The 7,638-nt window shown below is 45.2% G+C and overlaps 1 long non-coding RNA gene across 1 annotated transcript; it reads right to left on the minus strand.

Annotated features, from left to right (window-relative positions):
• Positions 1–2,679: 2,679 nt before the first annotated feature.
• LOC119327738 lies at positions 2,680–4,422 on the minus strand. The gene is made up of 2 exons (XR_005158657.1): positions 3,533–4,422; positions 2,680–3,079 (listed from the first exon to the last, which is right to left on the minus strand). It is a non-coding gene; the product is annotated as an uncharacterized LOC119327738 (long non-coding RNA).
• Between the last annotated feature and the right edge of the window lie 3,216 nt (positions 4,423–7,638).

The raw sequence follows: 7,638 nt of genomic DNA on the forward strand, positions 1-7,638 counted from the left end.
TAACTTCTATGGAGATACCCTGGTAAGATTTTTTACTATTACGACATCCGTGCATCTTTTGCATAGTTCTAAAACTAGTACACCATTGCTAACTACGAAGTTATTACTATGTTTTTCAACAGAAAATCCCGATGGATTGTGTGCCTCATCTGATGTATCAGAAAGGTCGCCTTGAAGTTCTGAACATACGGCCAGGTCATCCTACGGATCTCACCTGTGCATATCGGATTTCTAAATCCGGTGAACACATGCTAATCAAAGAATGGAACAAATATTTGGACATTCGTAAGGAGGTTCTTGGAAGCAACATTAAGCGAAATGCAAGAATTGGAGGCAGGATAATCGCCATTCTCCATAATGGAGAGTCAGGGGCTATCTTGTTTTATGCTATTTTACCTTAGAGAATATAGTAGGTGCTAAGAGAATATAATAGGTCCTAAGAAAATATAGTAGGCCCTATGAGGTACAATATGTTTATTATGTGGTACAATGTGTTAGAGTTGATGATGAGGAGTAGTTGTGATTATGACTAGTGACCAATTTGCTATGTGATGTCTCATTGATGAAAATGATGATCATAAGGAGGTGTTATATGACAAGAATGTATTATGATGATAAGTTGTTAATGATATGATGATGATGATGATATTTATTATATCATTGGGTGAAAGAACCGCAATTAGTTTCAAGTGGATGTCCATCCACTTGAAACTAGTCCACGGTTCTTTCACCCCGTGATGTAATAACTCATTATGATGTAAAAACAATCTCTAAATTCTTGTTGTATGAAAACATGTATAAAGGTGTATAAATACAACATGAAATAAAAAAAATACAAAATAATAATAGTAGCGCGGGAAGGGAGAAGCGCTACTAGTAATTACCAGTAGCGCTCATTAAAGAGAGCGCTACTACTAAGTCGATATAGCAGCAGCGTGGGTTAACGCACGCTACTGCTAACCTTTAGTTGTATCGCCGTACCAGTAGCGCTCCTGTCCGCGCTACTAATAGGCCTAAAACGCGCGCTGCTGCTAGGCTTTTCCCTAGTAGTGGTGTTTAGCATGTTCCCCATGCCACACTCAGGGCGCACTCATAGGGCGTTGGTGACTGGCCGCAGAGGTCGCGAGGACACAGGGCAGCTGCGGCGGCAAACGGGAGGTGGCACACTATGCAGTGCCTTCATGGACAAGTTAGAAGCACTAGTGCAAGCGCTTAGGACTCCGACTTTTAGGTACAAGTCTAAATTTCAGATTGTTCAGAGGCACTTGCATGAACATGCTGATAGCAAAAGCAAGCATATAGCAGGAGACTATAACCCATAAAACAGTAGCCTGGAAGACACATTCAACAGTAGCCTGGAAGCACACACATACAACCATAATTAAACTTGGCATATAGCTATAGTAGGACTTCACGATGGCCGACGTATAGACATAGTAGAATTTGGCATATAGCCATGGTTGGACTCTCGCCATCAGTGTATAGAATATCATTAAGGCTACAAAATAGAATATGAATCAGCTAGAAAAGAAGAGCACAACATATGAACCTTCCATGGCCATGGGGTACGAGCATCACACAATAGAAAATAGTACAATACCGCTTACCTATTACAATTTTTTCAGTCTGGCAGTAACTAGCTCAAACGAATTTCAGGTCAATCTTTTTGGTTCAGGTTCAATTGACCACTTCTGAAAATGTCCAGGCTCTAAAATCCAACTCCGCAATTTTTTCAGTCTGGTAGTACTAGCTCGACCATATAGTGTAATCCCGATCTTCTTAAGAATATGATGACCATTTTGAGGAGAGTGCGGAGTTGCATTTTTGTGTCATTATATTTTTGCGACTCTAGTAGACTTGTCACTATTTGGTTGAGCCTGTACTATTTGGTCTCTTTGAATGACCTGAACTTCCGAACAAAAATATATAAAAAATGTACTATTAAGCATATAGCAGGAGACTATAACTACTTGCTTCGGTTGAGCCTGTACTATTTAGGCATATAACAAGCATATAGCAGGAGACTACAACAGCTCTTTTTCCGATGTTCAAGTATGACGAGTTGAACTTTTTCACAACAGTAACTAGCTCAACCGAAGCAACTTATGATGACCTGAACTTCTAAAGAAGAATACACCAAAATGCAGAGTTTGATTTTTAGAGACGCAAGTTCTTCCAAATTGCATTAATCAAAAACTAGCACCACATTAGACTCCACACAACCCCTGCAGTTCAATCAGTCGAGATAGCTAAGTTAAGTTAACAGAAGTTTTTACCTCACCAAGACATCCATGTGTAGGAGCATGTCACAGAAAGCACGCCTGCCCAGGTTGGGCCGTTGCCGTAAGACAGTACGGTGGTGGGCGACGCTGCTGGTTGACCTAGCGCCAGGAAGGTTTGGCCGGCCTACCCACGCTCACCGCCGCCCTAGCCTGATTGTTAAAACTGCATCCAAAATGAGCAGCTATATAGGAAATAAGCGCTACCTCACTCCAACCTTTATACTCTGAGTACGAATAAAGAGAAATCTGAATGTTTTGTTTGTTAAACCTTCGGGTCCATATAGTAACAAACCTGTGCTGACCACATGTTTTTTCAAACAGAGCACACTGTATTTCTTTTAGGACACAAAGCATGAATGATTAGTGAATAAGCAATATAAAAGAGGAATTTTGCTAATTGCACAAACACATTAATAGTAGCCAAAGCATAAAATTGCTAGCATGTTATGTCCGCGCTGATTCGTGATGCATGGGAAGGGGAACCAGTGGGGCGGCTGAGCTCCACCGGCCACACACGGGGTGTCACAGGGGTGTCCACGACGGATTTAGGAGCTACAACATCAGTAAAAACCGAACTCCAGAGTGGAGAGGAGCCGACCTTCACTCCAGCGCTGACGAGGTGACGAGCGTGATGGAGGAGGCCGGTGGATGACTGAAACTGTAAATACTAAAGAGGCATCTGTAACAAAAATGTTGAGCAGACCTTCAACTTTTGAACCTGCAGTTTCTTCGGTTCTTCACCTTCCACTCATCCCTTTGTAAGCAACAAGCTACACCACCGTTTCCCTTGATGGCTGCTGTAACAACGCATTCATTGTTAGTCTATTCATGGTCACTACAAGCAAAGATCACACCAGATATTCCCAATAGAAACATAAGTTTTATCCGAAGAGAAAAAGATTATTCTTTGCATTAATGAAGTTTATTTTTTTCACTTCTACTAAAACGTACTGAGTCCAAAAGATAGAACACATTCATCCTCAGTCCTCACGAGTAAAGTAAAAACAGGGTATGTACAAATGTTCATCCCAAATGAACACCGGTCATGAAATTTTCTGCACCATAAACATTGCAAAGCTCATTTCTTTTAATTGTTAAGAACTGATGATTTTCTTTTGTCAATGAACTCTTCTAACATATGTACTAGAACTTCTAAAAATTCAACATTTTTTTGTAATGGATATAATGAACTCCTTAATTTCAGACATGAAGATATAGAATTTTGTTTGTAGGCAATCAAAGTGTCGTACAGAGGAGACGAGAAGGTTGATGGAGAGAGACGACGTCGTTGCAACTGAAGTCAGTGTAGGCGGTTGGCCTCGTCGAGACGACATCATTGCAGCCGAAGACAGTGTAGGCGGTTGGCCTCGTCGGCGACGCGCTGGAGGAAGGGAGAGATGAGGCTCGTGGAGGCACAGGCTGAGGACGACCTTGCTCCATTTGGCGGTGGCCTGCATCCCCTCTGGATGAGGGCAAATCTCTCAACCTGCTATTTTTCTTCAGTCTGGCCTGCTACTTCTTCATAGTACGACCTGCTATGGAGATCTCGACGCTAAGGAGGTAGCGAGCCTCGAACACAACTGCTGCGTTAGGATGGCCTCATGCAGATGGACCGATGGCACCAGGATGACAAAAAAGAACAGCAACGAGAGATAGATGCCCGCACAGACTGCTCGCACACTGTTTTGCGCTCGCCCTGTTTGAACTTCTTCAGCTGACGGAATCTACCTTCCTGACGCCGCAGGGCTGGGCTGGGCACCCTTGCGCCGGAAGTTGGGGCGCTGGAAATTGGGTGTGATAGACGGCGCCGGAGTTAGGGGCGGCGGCGGCGCCAGAGGTTGGGCCAGGGGTGGTGGCGCAGGGAGTTTGGGGCGGGCGAGGGGACGCCGGAGGTTGGGCGGGGAGAGATGGCACCGGATGTTGGGGCGGCAGCGGCGCCAGAGGTTGGGGCGGCGGCGACGGCGGCGCCGGAGGTAGGGTCAGGGAGGCGACGCAGAGAGCTAGGAGTAGCGGGGAGCGGCGGCGTAGGGAGGTCGGGCCTCTGCAACGACACGGTTGGGTGTCGGGCCTGGCGGCGACACGATTGGAGGTCAGGGCCGGCGACGGCGCGGGCCAGGAAGGGAAGGCACATGTGGGATCGGGGGAGATTACAGGAAGAGATCGTAGGGAGCGGGTGGGGTGGGATTTTTCTATTTTTCTCTTTTGTGCCGATTAGGGGTGGGTTTGTTGGGAGGTCAGTAACATCCGATCACTCCTATATAGGGAGTCGTTGTGATTCAAATAACTATTCTAATTTTCTAATCCTAGGATTAGAATAGCGTTGTCTTATATATATACAGTCTGTTTATTATGCTAATATTAGCAGAATAACTACTCTGATAATACTTCCGCACTGCACGCTCAACGTAAGTGCACGTCATTGTTTGAACCAAGTGTGTTGCAGTACTCACGCGAGTGAACTTCCCGTCGCAAAAAACTGCACGTGTGTTTTTTCGGTACCTTTTTTGCTCCAGTTTTTTAAATGTTTGTCGGAACGATGCGTGTAATATACCGTTGAAAAGCAATGGATTAGGCGCTACTTCGCCATGTTGAACACTTTTCGAGATTCCTCATGATTTAAGAGCAGTTTTGAAAATGGTGCGACCCACGACGAGTGGCAGCGAGCATTTTTTCGTGTTTTTTTCTAAACCGCTCATCGGAATGAAGCAAATGATACACCATTGGAAAGATATCGTCGAGGTGCATCTTTTTGATATATATTATTTTCTCTAATTCGTTACGGTTTAAGAGCAGTTTCAAATTTACTAAATCGCGGAATTTTGTTTTTAAAAAAATCAATTTTTTGATACTGTTTTCGCTCCAGTTTTTGAACCATTTGTCGTAATGCGGCATATGATACGCCCTTGAAAAGCTACGAATGATACGCAACTTTCATATATTGAAAAGTTTTTGAGATTCCTTATGATTTTTAGTTAATTTTGAAAATTGTGCGGCTGACGACGAGAGGCAGCGGCCTTTTTCGCGAAATTTTTACAAACCGCTGATCCAAATTATTCAAAATATACACCGTTGGAAAGATATCGACGAGGTGCAATTTTTTCATGTAGAACACGCTCTCTAATTCTTTACGGTTTAAGAGCAATTTTCAATTTACCTAAATGCGGACACTCTGTTTTTCATGACACCAAAATCGACGAGTGGACCACATCAGACAGAAACCGCACTGCTTCGGACCGAAAACCGCACTGCATCAGACGGTCAAGAGGACTGCATGTTTTTTCTGTGGGACGTAAATTTTCTCGCACAATTTTTTTGTTGTCTTTTTTTCAACTCTTTTTCCGAACGAGTGTGGACCACAACACTCCCGAAAGTGAACCGCAACACTATCAAAAGTGAACCTCATGAGTTTTTGTTGTGATTTTTTGTACTTATTAATTTTTTATGCACGTTGACCAAGCGAGTGGACCATAGGGACTGAGCGAGTGAACTACATCTAATATAGAAGCGAGCTTATTTGAGATATTTTTTTCCTGTTTACAAGTGGGACAAGTGAACCATGTAGAAGTTTTATAGCAAACTGCATGGGACAACAAAGTGAGCTTCAAACCCACATCTATCTGATAAAGACATAGTCAGCTGCATCGTTTCCTTTCTACCATGAAACAAGTGAACAACACTCTGCTTCTTCCTTATTAAACGCAATGAACCACAAGACTCCTCGAAGTGGGCTGCATCCATTTATGTTTCTCTTGAAAATGACCCGTCAATTCTTGTTGAAATGAACTTCTCAACAAATATTTCTATTTATTTATTGTTTTACCTAAGAAATGAACCGCGGGGATGAGATAAGTGGGCTGCAATTTTCAGTTTCCCAAAGTAAACGACCAAACCATATTTAGCGAACTTTGTCATTAACTATTATATTCAACATTGTTTTTGCCAAATAGTTTTTTTACAAGCGAACCACTGAGTATGGCAGAACGAACAGGATTGCTTTTCTCAATAATTACAAAAAAATCGTACACGCATGCACCTTCTGAAACTACACATGGTGTGGCTGGTTGCCGAACTGCAACACCCTCGCGGCTAACCTGCATACATTGCTTTGACTGCACTGCATATCCACACACACACACACACGTTTGCATCAAGCACACACCAGCCGGCCACAAGCAAGCTATTTTTACTAGTTTGATAGAAAGCCCAACGCCTATCATGTGTTCATATGGCATACTGAAACGGGGTGCACTACACCATGACCAGAGTGCACCACTGCTCCCACCGGAGTGCACTGCGGACCCCGAACTCTCCCATGAGAGTTGCTCACACCCTTGATGTGGGCTGCAAGCTGCAACGAAACGGTCTGCAACAGAGAGGAATCGGTTCAGAGGAAAAAACCAACACTTGGTCACGGGAGGAGGCAAACCTGCAGTTAGGAGTAGAAGCAATGGAACTAGACGAAGGTGCAGTATAGTGGAAATGCTTGAAAAGGGGGCGTCAACTGCACGGGCATGCGTGCCCAACCGCATCACGAGCCCGGCGCACTGCAAGTCTGGTGTTGCCTGGACTGCAATGCAAGGAGAGGAGGGGTAGGTCGTCGGGGGGGAAGAGGGGGCGCCTGAGATCCGCCGGTGCGGCGCCACGCCAATGAAGGCCCTCGTTGGGAGACCCAAGCACCTGGGAGGTGGGCTGCATCACAGAGGTGGACCTCACCGGAGGGAGTTTGTGGGGAGAGGAGGAAGAAGCAAAGGAGAGTGGGGAGGGTGGCTCGCCTCCGGTGCTGCTGAGGTCGTCCCGTGCGGCTGCGGACTGCATGGATCTGTTCGCCGGACTGCAAGGAAGGCCGGTGGGGTGACGTGACAAGCCTGCTGCACGCACCACATCCCACCTCGGTCGCTGTTGGTGTCAAAACAGGCGGATCTCGGGTAGGGGGTCCCAACTGTGCGTCTAAGGCAGATGGTAACAGGAGGCAGGGGACACGATGTTTACCCAGGTTCGGGCCCTCTTGATGGAGGTAATACCCTACGTCCTGCTTGATTGTTCTTGATGATATGAGTATTACAAGAGTTGATCTACTGCTGGATCGTAGAGGCTAAACCCTAAAAGCTAGCCTATGGTATGATTGTATGTTGTCCTACGGACTAAACCCTCCGGTTTATATAGACACCGGAGGGGGCTAGGGTTACACAAGGTTGGTTACAAGGGAGGAGATATACATATCCATATTGCCTAGCTTGCCTTCCACGCCAAGTAGAGTCCCATCCGGACACGAGACGAAGTCTTCAATCTTGTATCTTCATAGTCCAACAGTCCGGCCAGAGGATATAGTCCGGCTGTCCGGAGACCCCCTAATCCA

The sequence above is a fragment of the Triticum dicoccoides genome, chromosome 7A, assembly GCF_002162155.2.
Source record: "Triticum dicoccoides isolate Atlit2015 ecotype Zavitan chromosome 7A, WEW_v2.0, whole genome shotgun sequence".
In the NCBI taxonomy this organism is placed as follows: Eukaryota; Viridiplantae; Streptophyta; class Magnoliopsida; order Poales; family Poaceae; genus Triticum; species Triticum dicoccoides.